Raw genomic sequence first — 14,479 nt, 5'->3', positions numbered from 1 at the left:
TGCTTTTGAGACAAAGACCTACCATTTTATTTGGACTGATTATTGTATTATCATTCTGTACCATGATGTGTCTTTTCTTTCTTATTATTATGACATTTAAACAGATAATCAGTAATATTGCTGATGAAATACTAGGTAGTGACACCTCCAGGATTATCCCTGGCAAAGATACAAACAATGTTTTTCTTAATGTTTTTGAACACATTGTCCAAACAAAAAGAGATTCTCAAGAGGATAATGCGGCTATAAATTCATACCTTGATAATTCTGCCCATTTAAAGAATATTTAGTGGAATCAGCACATGAGAGAGGAGGGAATGAGAACGTCCGAGGAAAGCTGTTACATGTGTTCTCTTATCACTTATGCCATGAGCGCAACCAGAACATTCATTGCAAGAGAAATACCTGCACACGATGCAAAGTGGCTCAGCCATCTAATGTGTACAACAAGAGGACAATTGGAAGGAAAATGGGCAACACTACGATGGCGATCAAGAAGATCATTTCCATATGAAGATGCTTATGTGAAAACACAAAAGATTGAAAAAGAGATAGGCTGGACGAGCCAGATGCTTGCATTTTCAGCCCTGACTGGAGAACAAGTAAAGGTTGTTGAAATGAAGAGGCTGGGATGTTCAGACCTACAGGGAAAAAGCAGGAGTACCAGGATGCTGGGAGAGACCTCAGCTTTTGGTATATGATGAGTTGCCACCATGTCACACCTTGGGGAAGATGGCGAGTTTGGAATCGTTGGCGCCACCATTGAATGTTCCTTCACGTTTTTTCCCTGAACGACCTGTGCAGGTCGAGCCTTTTTGCTTTAAGCACGTAACCGGTAGCACTTATTCCACTGCTTCCGGTTTACGTATCTTTGGTTTCACCTTGGTTGCTATCGCTCTGTGTTCTTGCATTCCGTACGGTTTTCCGCTTCTCTGCTTTCTCTCTTTTTGTTAAACCCCTCTCGGGATCTGCCTTCCCTTCTGCCCTCTCGCTCTTTCTTTCCTTTCTTCCCCCTTTTGCTCAGCATTCTCCCCTTTTTTACTTTTACTTCGGACTTCTGTCCGCCTCCTTTCGTTCCTTGGATCTTGGCTCCACCTACTCCTTGCTGTCTCACTTGCTTCCCCTTCTGGTTTCCCTTTTGTCCAGTTGCTTACCTGTGTACCGGACCCCGGCTTGCTTATTGGACTGTCTCTGCCTCCCGAACTGTGCCTGCTTACTTACCTGTGAATCCGGATCCCTGCTTGCTTACAGGACTGCCTCTGCCTCCCGAACTGTGCCTGTTTGCTTACTTGTGTACCGGACCCCTGCTTGCTTACTGGACTGCCTCTGCCATTCGAACTGTTCCTTCTTGGTTGCTCTCTTGTGAACCGTCCCCTTGCCATCCTCTGGATCTCCTTCTATCTCATCTGACATCGTCCTTCGTTTCCGAGGACCCCAGACCGTTCCGCTTCAGCCTGAGGAAAATCAAATAGGGGTTTTTTGTGCCGTTGGCTTTTTCCCCTTATTTGATGGTCACGCAGGATCGTCCACCACCTCACCTGTACGGTGGCACTTTGGCGTCCTTCCGTGGTCGTCCTTATATGCATAAAAAAAAGGAGAGACCCGGTAAAAAGGAGAAAAGGAAACCCAGGAGAAAAGACAAAGGTGAGGAGGAAGGGGAGGGATTTGAGACAGAGTCCTCCTTTGAGGAAGAGGACATAGCTGGCCCTTGTGACACACCAGTACAGGATGGGAAGAAGGAGTGTTATCTTGCACCACATGCTTATTAAGGAAGTAACCAGTAAGCATACTGCAAATAGTCCATGACATATGCCCAAAGGCATGGGCCAAGTATGCTAAATTATTAACATTGGTTGAACATTCAAGAACTGTGTTCATAATACCAATAAAAAATGTGACAGCATGCTCAGGAACAAAGGCTCGCATTCTAGTTGGAGAAAACAAAGGATGTAACCAGAAGTTTGAAGTACCAGGAATGAATATAGGAACTGTCGTGTTAATGGACTGCTATTGGGCCTGTGGGCCTGTGGATCCAGAGTGTATATGAAGCTACCGAAAAATTGGGGAGGCATGTGCTCTTTAGTGGCCATACATGTATCAGCATTAGTGATGGCCCAAAGTGATCTCCCTATTGAAGAATTTCCCAAAATGTACGTGCACCAGAGAAAGAAGAGGTTGCGTAACCTCCTCCGGCTGAAGAGGGAGAACTATTTCTCAGCAAAATGGATAAAAGCTTATAATGATATTCCAGATGAGCATAAACTATTTGGCAAAACGACAATGAAACTTACATCCATATTTATGCCAGGACTCCAGACTGCAGTGAATGCCAAGTGGTTACAGACCCTTTATGGGAACTGCTGCAATCTGTCAATACGACAATCAAGGCATTTAATGCAGCTCGAGAGGAACTAAGAGCCATTCAATTGATGAACCTTCGGAAAAGGTATGTCTTGGACTTGATTACTGCAATGGAAGGTGGCGTTTGCGCCAAGATCAGCCTTCTTATTGTTCGTACACACATGTCCATGATGAAGAAAATGGGACTGCGACAGAGGCAATAACGATGTTGTCAAATCTGCACACAAAGATGGTAGAAGAAGCAGACGAGACTGAAGGAGATGACTGGTTCTCGTCCCTGTTTTTGTGGATTCCGACCTGGATGGAAAATGCCTTCAAGTTATTAGGAGCAATACTAGTGTAAGTGATGCTGGGATTCTGTGTTGTGAGAATTATCATTGGACAGTGCCAGAAGACAGCAAAGAAAGCTGTTGGGATGAAGATAATGATTGACATAAATGCTGAAACTGGTGAACAAATGCAAAATTATGGCACCACCCGTGAATACATAAAAGGAAGTACCCTGGCGCCCCAGGAACGAAGTTCTACTACCCCAAGGATCATAAGAAGTATGATGGACATTGCATATTTTGTCAAGCATCTGGGGAGTGTGTGCACGTGACTTGGAGTGTGGATGAACATATAAAGAATGCAGGTCCACTGAGCGGTGTGTCAAAGATATGGATTCCAAAGAAACCACAGTGTGCAGAAAGGGTAAAGAAGATTGAGGTGGTGGTTGAGGACTCAACCAGAGGGGGGAATGAATGGAGCAGGTGATGCCATCTCTAATGCCCGCCACCACACCTCCGTTTTACTGGAAGAACAGCAAGAGTGCACTGTATGTGACAACAGGTATCATCCCAATACTGCACCGAAGATATGAGAGCCATTATGCGCTCAGACAGCAGTATTGAATGTGACCTCGTCCTGAAGTGGTGGAAGGATGTCCACATACACCATTGGGCCCAGAAGAGCTGTAAGTGAAAACTGACACAAATGAAGTGACATCATAAAGAGAAGATATGAGGATGCATGGAAATGATGTGCAGATACTTAAATAATAAAGGTGCATTTGAAGTAACCAAGTAATCAAGTGAAGAGAGATGAAGAAATTGTCTATGTTGAAAAGATGAGTAAGATGAAGCTCAACAAATGTACATATGTAGAAACGCAAGGTAGATGAGACATAGAGAAGCATGCTGCAGTAGAAACTATAGCGTGTATTTAGCAGCCATGAAGAAAAGATGGATGCCGCATCGTGTTAAACTTACCTCAGAGATAAACTGAGGCGGCAGGGCTGGGAGACACTGCAGAAACTGCTTTGTGTGAAGAACAAAGAATATGCATTTTACAAAGATTAAGGATGACACAGCAGGACATAATTGGAAAGTACAAAGGGAGTTAACCAGGATAAGGTAAGAACAAATGGCGCATTTCTCTTAGATTAAGTAGAAGCGAAAACATCTACAAGTGCCAAATATTAGATGATTAAAAGATGCACAAAGCAGATGTAAGATGGAACGACCAAGTCTCCAGATGCCAAGAGGAGTGATAGCACGCAGCGCAATTAAATCAAATAGCGGTAAATAAAAAGATGAAATTGACACATTTGTGGTCTACTAACTTGTGATAGCAGAACAGAAGAGAATGGGCCTCATTACAAGTCTTCCGGTCCGGAATTAAGGCAGCCAGTAGCAACCTACCGGCAACCAATTCCTGACCGGCAAACTACAACTGTGCCTGCCGGGGCCTATGCACCCGGCAGCTCTGACCTGCCAGGAGCAGCGGCCCCGGTAGTCAAAGGGGAACAACATTTCCCGCCGCCTGAGATCCCGGGCTGCTGGGACTTGAAATGTGCCAATGGCACTGGGATCTCAGGTGGCAGAAACAGTGTTATGGGGTTCCCGCCAATCCCATAATGAGGCCCAAGGCATATTCATTAGGGCTCAGATAAAGATAGTGGTGTACCCGACTCCCTTAAAAGTCCCAGTGAAGAAAACAGTCAGCAAGGTCAACTATAAAGGTGAAGCCTTGGCTTGTGGCCTAACTGTGAGAGATGGTAGGCTAATTAACCAAAGTGAGCAGTGGAATGAGGTTGTTCTCTGCACCGGAGTTTTGTTTTATTCACGTGCTGCTAGCGAGTCGACTGTCCAAGGTAGGGAGACTATGCCAGCCAATCATGAGTTGGTATGGAACAGCATGCTCTACAAACCCTATAAAAATAGATTTTTTTTTTTAATGGCCAGCACCATGTGGCTCTTTGTTTCTGGAGTGGCTGGCTTTCTTGTTGGTTTGGTGATATGGTATGTACATTTGTTCTATATAAAGCGCTGAAGCGTGTAAGTGTTATATAATAACACATCATTATCATTTGGCCTTGGACATCTGCTTGCATTCACAGTAATTTGGTAAAAATTGGACTATACACACTGAAATAAACGATACATATGGTGATCCATTCATAACCATATTTTTCGTAGTGTACTTAGGAACAACGATATGTGATGCCACTTCCTGGTTTGTCAAGGGGTGAAAGGTTGTGTTCCATCGCTTCCTGTGATGTCACTTTAGGGTGGGATCAAATTACACCACTTCCTGTTATTTCACTTCCGCTACCCCTGGCATTTTGATGAAATGACATCCCTGATCACATCAAAACTACGAGGATGAATACTGTGAGTCCCAAAACCTTGCATTTTTTAAATCGAATAGAATACAGTTTATCTAAAAAATTGAAGGGGTTGAGTTGAGGTATTAGTTAAGGTGGGGGAATGTTGAGGGGCTGTGGGGCTCTCCCCCCACATTTTTCACTGAACTGTGTTAAAATTTGAGTTAAAAAATACATGTTTTTGCATTGTTTTCACGTAGATCCATTTGAATTACTATCACAGAAATGTTGATAAATTGCTGGTCATTCTTATGTTTCCAAAATGTACTTTGTTTTATGCAAAGCAACCAGCATCCTATATTCAGGGCACGCACAACATTCGACACTTGGCTCTGCCCCTCAGTCCCGCCCACACCACTGACAATACGGCCTCACTCTCACCCACACCACTACCAAAAGCCCCCACGCGTGTGAAGTGGGGGAGGGAGAGTTCCCCCAGTAGTTTGTGTCCATTTCCATCACTGGCCTTATCTTCACACTGATCTAGTACTTCGCACACGGACGTCCAATGTCATAACTTAAATCATAGAATCATGGTTTTTACACTACTACCCAGAGGCTTAGCCATCATTTTTTAACAGGTGGGGCCTGAAGCTAATATAGTTGGGCCCACCGCAGTGACATTAACAACTATAAATGGCCACACAGAGCTGCTGAGTGGGCATTAAGAGATTTTGGGTGGGCCTTGGCTTCTCAGATCATACCCTGTCTACGCCTCTGACACTACCTGGTGTTGCATTGGTCAATGTTCTCTGTTCTTCCATCGGCCCAGGAGGCATGCGCAGCGCCTCATGTGTGCCTAAGCCTAGAGGAGATTTTGGAGGTGGAAAGCCTACATTTCAAACAAGATAAAAATAAAGACTAAAGCAAACGAATTCACAAAGGAAAATGTTCCTAAATGCTGCAGTGCACGTTTTTGGTGTGCACTTGAGCAACATGCCAGTAGTTACTTGAGTGTGAGAACTGACACTGTCTTGGAGCATAATGCACAGAAGCAACAATCCCAATACTTGCTTTGCAAGTCAAAATTGGGCGGTTGCATTTGGGAGGCTAAGCCACCTGCCTCTGCAAAGCGTTAACAGGAAACTGCTGCTTTCAACCCTGACCGGAGGGGGTGGGCCAGGATTTCCATGCTGCCTCCTTTTATTACAGTCAGACCCATTTATAATGCACAGATGGAAAACAACATTTATATCTTCCCTGCCCACAATTTTAGTTATTCTTTCATTGCTCAAAGCGTATGCGATAAAATGCATAGTTATTTTTAGGAAGTTCTGTAAAGTTGTACAAAGCACAACTTCTTTGCAGAGAGCTCTGCAGAAGTGAGAACACTACTTTCTTTTTTTTTTTTTACTTTATTTTTGGTTTGCAAATCACATCACAGCTGTTCCATCTCTCCTCCAATATCAGGATACACACAGTATTACTACATCACCCCCATCTCCCCTTAATCTAAACAATGATCATATATATTTTCACATTTTCATTATTCTTGGCTACAAAAGAGTTCTGGGTTATCAGGCTTCAAGCAGAATCTATTCACTATCGGAGTTCTCTGTGTCTGATAGAGTTCTACCCAGATATGCTCTGAACAGCGAGTCCAAATGTCTTTCGGTCTACATGCTGTAGGGGTCATTCCTATATAAGTGTCCTTGCATTCATTGAAATATGTTAGGCCTTTAAGGAACTGTTCGGTGCGTGGGGCGTGGCTGCTCTTCAATGTTTGAAGAATACACTTCTTTGCCACTACGCAGGCGACATTGAACAGTCTTCTAGTTTTTTCAGGAATTTTGCCTATATTCCCGAACAGGTATTTTTTGGGGCGTAGCTGCGCAGGGATCTGTGTCATGTCTTCTAGTATATTCGCGACTTCACGCCAAAACCCGGCTATCAGGGGGAGGCCCAATACATGTGGAATGCACATCTATTGGGCCTTGGTGGCTGCCACATTTCGGGCAGTTTCCAGGTATGGAGTTATAGAATTTAGCAATTTTGACTGGGGTATAGTGGAACCTGTTCAGTATTTTAAATTGTATCAGTCTAAGGCCAGCATTCAGCGAGACATTTTTTGAAAGGAGGCAGTATCTGGACCATTTCCCCTCCTCTATTGTTGTGCCCATGTCCTTTCCCCATGAAACTTTAATATTATTCAACGATTTGGAGTGTGTTTGAACTATGTTGTATAGCTTGGACACCCCTGTACCCATCTGTGAATACAATGATTGGTAGCATGCATGTTCAGGCGGTTCTTCTGGGTATGTTGGCCATCGCTTCTTGAATGCTGCCTTCAAACGGTGGTATTGTAAAGTGACCAATTGGTTTCTCCCCACTGTGTCTGCGAAATCTTCTGTGGTCACGAATCTTCCATTTGGGAATATGTTTCTCATTTTAATCTCATATTCCGGATCCAGGTTTTATGTATGCTGATGTCATATGTGGGTTTGATGCCTGGGAAGTTCCATAGCGGTGCCCGCGAGTCATAGGGCGTGTCTAGGTGGAGTCTCTTACTGATTGCGGCCCATGCCGCGATCGTGCAGGATGCTGGGTCAAATTTACAGTCGTCTTTGTAGGTTTTTGCTAATATTATAGAGCGGAAGTCGGTTGGCCAAACCAAGTGCCGCTCGATGGGGACATGTGGTGTTCTGTCTGTGGGATCCTGCCAGTATTTAGCGTATTGTGCCTGCGCCACCTGGTAGTACAGTTCGAAATCGGGTGCTGCAATACCCCAATTTCATAGGGTCCTAATAGTTTGTCCCACTTCATTCTGTTGGCTCCTCAGTTCCATATGAATGGCCTCGCCATGGTTCGCAGGTTTTCAAGGAAAGGTTTGCCTGGCCATATTGGAACATTGCTAAAAACATAGAGGAGCTTGGGGAGCACCATCATTTTGAGTACAGCAACATGGCCGATGAGTGATATGGGAAGTCTAGCCCAGATTTGGAGTTTAGTGTGGATCGTCTGCAGTAGGGATTCGTAGTTGTCCACGTACAGGGACATTTTGTCTCTGGAAACGAGGATTCACAAGTATCTAATACGGTTGGGGGACCATCTAAGGCCATGCGTGTGTGTAGGGCGAGCGGTGGCCTGTGTCAGCAGGAAGAATTCGGACTTTGCAGTGTTGATTTTATAGCCTGAATGTGTAGTAAAGTCTTCTATTACTTCTAGTATGGGGGCCAGGTTTTTCTCTGGTTCTCGTATGTACAATAGCGTGTAGTCCGCATATAGTGATATAGATTGGAGAACGCCGGCCATTCTTATGCCCCTCAGCCCTTGCTCCAGTCTGACCACTGCCGCCACTGGTTCTATCGTGAGAGCAAAGAGGATGGGGGAAAAAAGGGGCATCCTTGCCTAGTTCCCCTATGTAGAGTGAAGTGGTTGGATAAGGTGTGGTTCATTAGGACCCTAGCTTTGGGGGAGGTATAGGGCAATCGGACACATTGTGTGAAATACGGTGCAAACCCAAATTTGTTGAGGACCTCAAACAGGTATGTCCATGAGACCAAATCAAACGCTTTCTCAGCGTCCAGTGATATAGCCACTGCTTGTGCCTCTGGTTTAATCTGTGCCATAATACCGAATAGTCTACACAGGTTTAGGGCCGTGGACCTTGCTGGAATGAAGTCTCATTGGTCAGGGTGAATTAGGGTGGTCATTTTGGGAAACAATCTAGTGGCAAGCACTTTCTGTGTTGATCAAGGAGAGGGGCCGATAAGAGGACAACTCATGGGTGGGGCGCCTCGGTTTTAACAACACTGTGATGAAAGCATCCGTCATTGTGTCTGGGAGTGAGCCGGAGCTCATGGCCTCCTCCCATACAAGGGTTAGTATTGGGACAAGTATTGTGGAGTATGATTTATATAATTCTGAGCTCAGGCCGTCTGGGCCTGGGGATTTTCCGGTTGCCAGTGATTTGATCGTGTCAGCAATCTCTTCACTAGTTATTTGCTGTTCGAGGGCCCAGTTGTCCTCTAGTGAGATCCTAGGGAGAGTGATCTTGCTTAGGTATTTCTTTAGGTCTTCCTGAGTGCATGTGTCATGGTTTGCATATAAGTCATTATAGAATTTAGTAAAGTTCATTTCTTCTTCCCTGTTTACAGCTAACCCAGTTCCCATCAAAATGCTTGTGATTGGGGTATGGTTGTATTAATTCCTCGGTAAGCGTGCCAATTGATGTCCCGCCTTGTTGCCCTCTCCGTGTCTGCGTGCCCTGATTGGTGTGGCCATGTATTGTTGTTCTTTGGTTGCTAGTTCATTGAATTTTTGGAGGTGTGCATTGATGTCGGCCAATGTCAGTTTCAAGTGTTTTCAGGTATTTTTCGGTTTTGGTTAACTCGGTTTTGACGGCCTTAAGGAGTCCAGTAGTTTTAGACATTATGTTACCTCTCATCCATACCTTGAATGTTTCCCATATGCTCGACCATTTGTCTACTGACCCTTTCTTTAGTTGGAAGAACTCCTCCATTTCGATATATAGTGACTCTGCCATATTTGAGTCTCTTAGGATATTTGGAGGCATTCTCCACTGTTTAGTTGGTGGTCTAATGTTCTGGATCGATACTTCAAGCGTGACCGGGGAGTGATCCGACAATGTGCGGGGGAGTATATTACAGCGTTCTATTGAATTAATCAGGGGAGAGGAGATGAACCAGTAGTCTATCCTTGATTCTGTGCCTCAGCCTTAGTTGGCGTTTGATTGTTTCATAAGATCGCCTTTGGGTTTGGACCGCTGAGAAGTCGGGGTAGATATAAATATTGTCGTTACTGTGTTTCAGGGGTCCCTTTTCTCTTGCCAGTCTTGACACCTTGCCAGTCTGTTTTGACACCTGAAGGCAAGTTTTGTAAACAAAGAGAATAATTAAAAATGGCCGGCTGCCCTTTAGCGAGGGCTGAGGGCCCCCCTACACTGCTGGGGAATTTTCTAATGTGAAGGGGGTGCACCTCTCCACCCCCACCCCAATTGGAGGGGCGGTGCATCTCATGTAGCCCTCCCCGGGGGAAGATAAGGGGGGCTGTCCTGCACTCCTCCCTGGGCTCAGGCGTCCCTTCCTAGGAGCAGATATCTGGTCCCAGGGAAGGCGGCATGACATGGCACCCACTCCATTGCGGGTGGGGGGAGGGTGGATCAGCACCCCATCCCATTAGAAAATTCCCCGTCCCTTTGGGGTGACCCATGCCCCCCCAAAAATGCGTTCCACCATTTTCCATTTTTTCTTTATTTACAATCTGGCACTAGGGTGCCCAACCCTTATTGCCCCACTCACTGGGGGGCCTGTCCCACAATTTTTGATGGCCCTCTCCCCCCTCACCCCAAATGGGATGCGGGGGCACCTCATGCAGGCCTCCCTGGGCCTCCTACAAAAGGCACTCCCCCCTCCATTTGGGACAGGCTCCCGGTGGGTGGGGCTGTAATGTTTGGGCATCCTGAGGCCAGATTGGCCTAATGGTCCTTTTTGTATTTATATTTGTATTTATTGTGTTTATATTTGTGGATATGCTGCAAGTATGCAACAAATATGGGTACATGTTAGTGGTAGTTTGTCCATTTTTCAGATGGGTTGAAGCAGGTTCATGTACACACCCCAATGCCACATGCGCTGCCAAGTTCCTCGTGCATGAGGTGTTTCCAAGATGGTGTGTGGGTGAAGTCCTGCGATCTGACAATGAACCACACTTTGTAAATATGCTATTTGAGCAGGTAATTTTTTTTATTAGGTATACAGCACACATTTTCATCTGCTTATCATCCACAGGTCAATGGTGTATGTGAGAGATTAAGTGGACTCCTCAAAGAAGGGATAGCCAAATTAAAAATGAGTTGGTGACTGGATGTCCTATGAAAATACCCCTTGCTACTCCCACTCGAACAGAAACAGATACCCACAGTGTAGCGAAGACTTTAGGTGTGTAAAGGGTTTTGACCCATGTTGAATCAATAGACTGGGTAGATGTGGGGATGAGCTGTCGCCGCCCATTATTCTATCCCAGAACAAACTAAATCAATAGTCTGGGTGGATGTGGGGATGAGCTATCGCCGCCCACATTCACGCCAGAATCCAGGAGAACTGCGCAGTTGGCACAAGACCACTCCAAAGATACAACCTTCTTTTGGGGGGTTCCACATCACCACTCTACTGTAAGGATGCCATCAAAATAATGTTAAGCCAGGGTCCTATACTATCAAGCAAAAGACCACTCTATTTGCAGTAATTCAAGACAAATCCCAAAAATGGATGCAATACCGGTACTCACCACTATCAGAAAGCCGGCGTTTTAAAACCACAAGACTTTTGTGTAAAACTGAACAGAGGAACCCAAACCAGGCCAAGGAAAGACTTGCTAAGAGGTGGATACAATGTAAAACTATATTCTGAAATGACTTGAAGTAATTATTTATTGTATATGTAAAAATTGTAAGTTTTAATTTAAACTGGGAACTAAAGTGACATTTAGCTGAATTCTGCCTGACAACAACCCCTGACAGGAGTTGAAACTTGATCAAACTGCATTCCCAGGCCTGGCTGCTTCCTGCTTCCCCACCAAAAGGAGATGACACCTCTCTGATTAGATTAGGGGAGGGGCACCTGCAGGAGGTTGAACAAAGCCTTGTCCTGGACTCAAGCAAATGTTATATTGGGGGGGCCGTAAAGTGGATTCCTCTTGGGAGAAGTGGGAGGAGAAGTGCCTCTGGGAGCCACCCGAGCTGGAGGCGGGGACAGACAGAAGCTTCCCCCATGTGCTTTGGAACCTAAACCACACCCATCTGGGCCAGAGCATAATTTTAGAAAAAGATGGATAATTGATAGTAAGGACTTGTCAGAATTATATAAGTAATATCATTATTCTGGTGATTTTTCTGTGCATGTTTTAAGAGGTGTTAGGACCCTGTGGTGTATTCTGGGGGATTGCGAGCGGAAAATAGGGTCTTACTCCAAATATCTGCATGTTAAAAATCTGACACTTCATCAATTAATGTCCATACTCCTTGCCCACATTTGTGTAATTTTTGGTAAATGTCCGATATTGGTAAACCAGTCAAAAAGCGCAAAATGTTGTCATTTTTGAAATCAAGCCCCCAGGAAGATCAGAGGCGGACAAGTATGGACCATAAGGAATATATAATGTGCACATGTAATTTCAACAAATTGTGTATCTGGGAAATATGTATTTGAATCAAATATAGGTTTGTGGGCAAAGTGACAAGGGGAGGATCCTCTGACCCATAAACAGACCTCATCATGATGACAATCCATTTCCTTCCCCCAATCATGGGAGAGGGGAGCATTGGGCCAATGACAAGTAGAGAGGGGCAGGCTCAGTTATGCCACGCACACACCAACTTCCAAAACACATAAAAAGAGACTGCTGGGACAGGTAGAGAGATTCACTTTCCACTTTCTTGCGGGACGCTTTGCCGAGAGACTCCAGACTTCAAATCCATCAACCTCCAGAGAGACCAGAGATCCAGAAAGACCAGAGATCCAGAGAGACCAGAGATCCAGAAAGACCAGAACTCTGCAGTACTGAGAGCCGAACCAGAGACCAGACCGCTGTTCAGAACCACCCGCCGGAAGTCCCGTCCAACCTGACCAGACCTTGACGGCTTATTTCAAAAATATAGTTTGAGTACTCACTGTGCAAAACCAATCTCTTAGTTAAAATAATCTAATCCAAACTATTTTAACCTAAGCAGAACTGCCTCCTAGAAATCCTGTCATCTGTCATTCTAAAGCTGCGAGCTGTCATCTGTCATTCTAAAGCTGCAAACTGTCACCTGTCATTTTGAGTTTTACTTTAAATCAGAAAATCTACCTTTATTAAATCGTCAGTATCTCCGGAACCGTTTGTCCTAGGAACGTGGTTTAACTTTTCTCTGAAAGCTTAGAATCTAAGCTTTCCAACAAGCCTAGAACCGACTTCATACTTATACATTTACCGCAATTGCGATTTACGCACTCGCAAAATTTACCGCGATTTGCAATTTGGCCCGATTACTTCATCTGTAAAAATCAGCAGCTTTTTGCTTCTCTTTGCTAAAATTCGTTTGCAATCTGCTAATCATTCATAGAGCATTGCTAAAGTGAGCCTGAACTAATATAAAGTATCTCTCCCTCACCGTGAACCTCCTGCAGGGAATTAAAATCAATTTTAGCATCTTTTCACTTCATTGCCACCACATTTCAAAGTAATTCGCCTGTGTTTAAAACTCATACCTGTTTTCTCTGAGCTTGCTGGGGGGAGGGGAACTGAATTACGTATTGTATTTGATTGTGTTCCTGAAGACTGTTTGTGTTACTTCCATCTCGTTGCATTGCATATAGGGGAGGGGGTGAATTGCCACCAGGGGAAAAGTGAACATATTATCTCTTGTGAAACCATATCAGTTTGTTTTCTGTACTGCATTTATTCCACCTTGCATTTCCTTGAAACCATAAAGCATTTCAGCTACCTCATTCTCTATACTACTTCTAAGTAACCAAATCAGTTTACCATTAGAACATTATCCATTGTTGATCACTGTCATATTTTAAGTGTGATATCCAATATTAAGTTATTATAAAAGTTTGATAGATATATATTGTTATATTTCTCAAATAAACCTTTTAAATTTGCAAAACAGACCTACTTCTTGGCTCAGTGGGGTCAGGGGGATTCTAAGAGAGGGGTGTTATATAATGGTTGTACATGAACTGGACCTAAAAATATATCAATAAGGGTTTCCCTCAGCATCCCAGACTAGGCATTGACTTAGCTGTAGTGTTGAAGTGAAGCCGCTTAACAAAGTGGAGGCTCGTCCGGGATCTTCTGGGTTAGATTTAGCTCTTGTGCAGATTAATACAGTGTGCTAACTGACAGGAGACATACATCCGGTCGGATCACCACGCTGTGTTACGCTGTAAAGCACTCATCAAAGGAACGCTCTAAGGAAATGGTCTGTTTTGCAAAAATAAAATACAAACTTCTGTAAGTCAGGAAGGAACTCAAATTCCAGAATGACGACACTGGTAGACATCAAAATTGCCAGAGAGCACTTCTTACATAAGCTATTTGTGAGAGGTGAGTGGACTCATCAGGACCAAACGGTCTGGTTGCAGGCAATCGCGCAACAGGTCACTGAAACAGGGTCAGATACATGGAGAGATCAGGGTCCCCTACATGTGGCCCTGAGTGAACTATATATTGCCCCTAAAGCCAAAGATGAACATAATAAGATTGCCAGGATAGCGGCATATTTGTACCTATATATGGGAGCCATGCAGGACAAATGTGCTGAAGGCCAAGATCTGGCAAATAGGCAACAGATGGCGTTAGAGAAGGCCCAATCTGATCTGGACTCTTCTGAGCAGAGGCAGCTCAGGAGCCAGGAGAAAAGGACAGCAGACAGTACATCACTCAAATAAAGGAGGATATGGATGTGCTGCAACAGGAAAAGGCTGACCAGGATACCATATTTCTGGCCTTGCAGAAAGAGTA

The sequence above is a fragment of the Ambystoma mexicanum genome, chromosome 4q (genome assembly GCF_040938575.1).
Source record: "Ambystoma mexicanum isolate Mex_15411 chromosome 4q, UKY_AmexF1_1, whole genome shotgun sequence".
NCBI classification, from domain to species: Eukaryota; Metazoa; Chordata; class Amphibia; order Caudata; family Ambystomatidae; genus Ambystoma; species Ambystoma mexicanum.
This window is presented reverse-complemented; position numbering follows the sequence as displayed.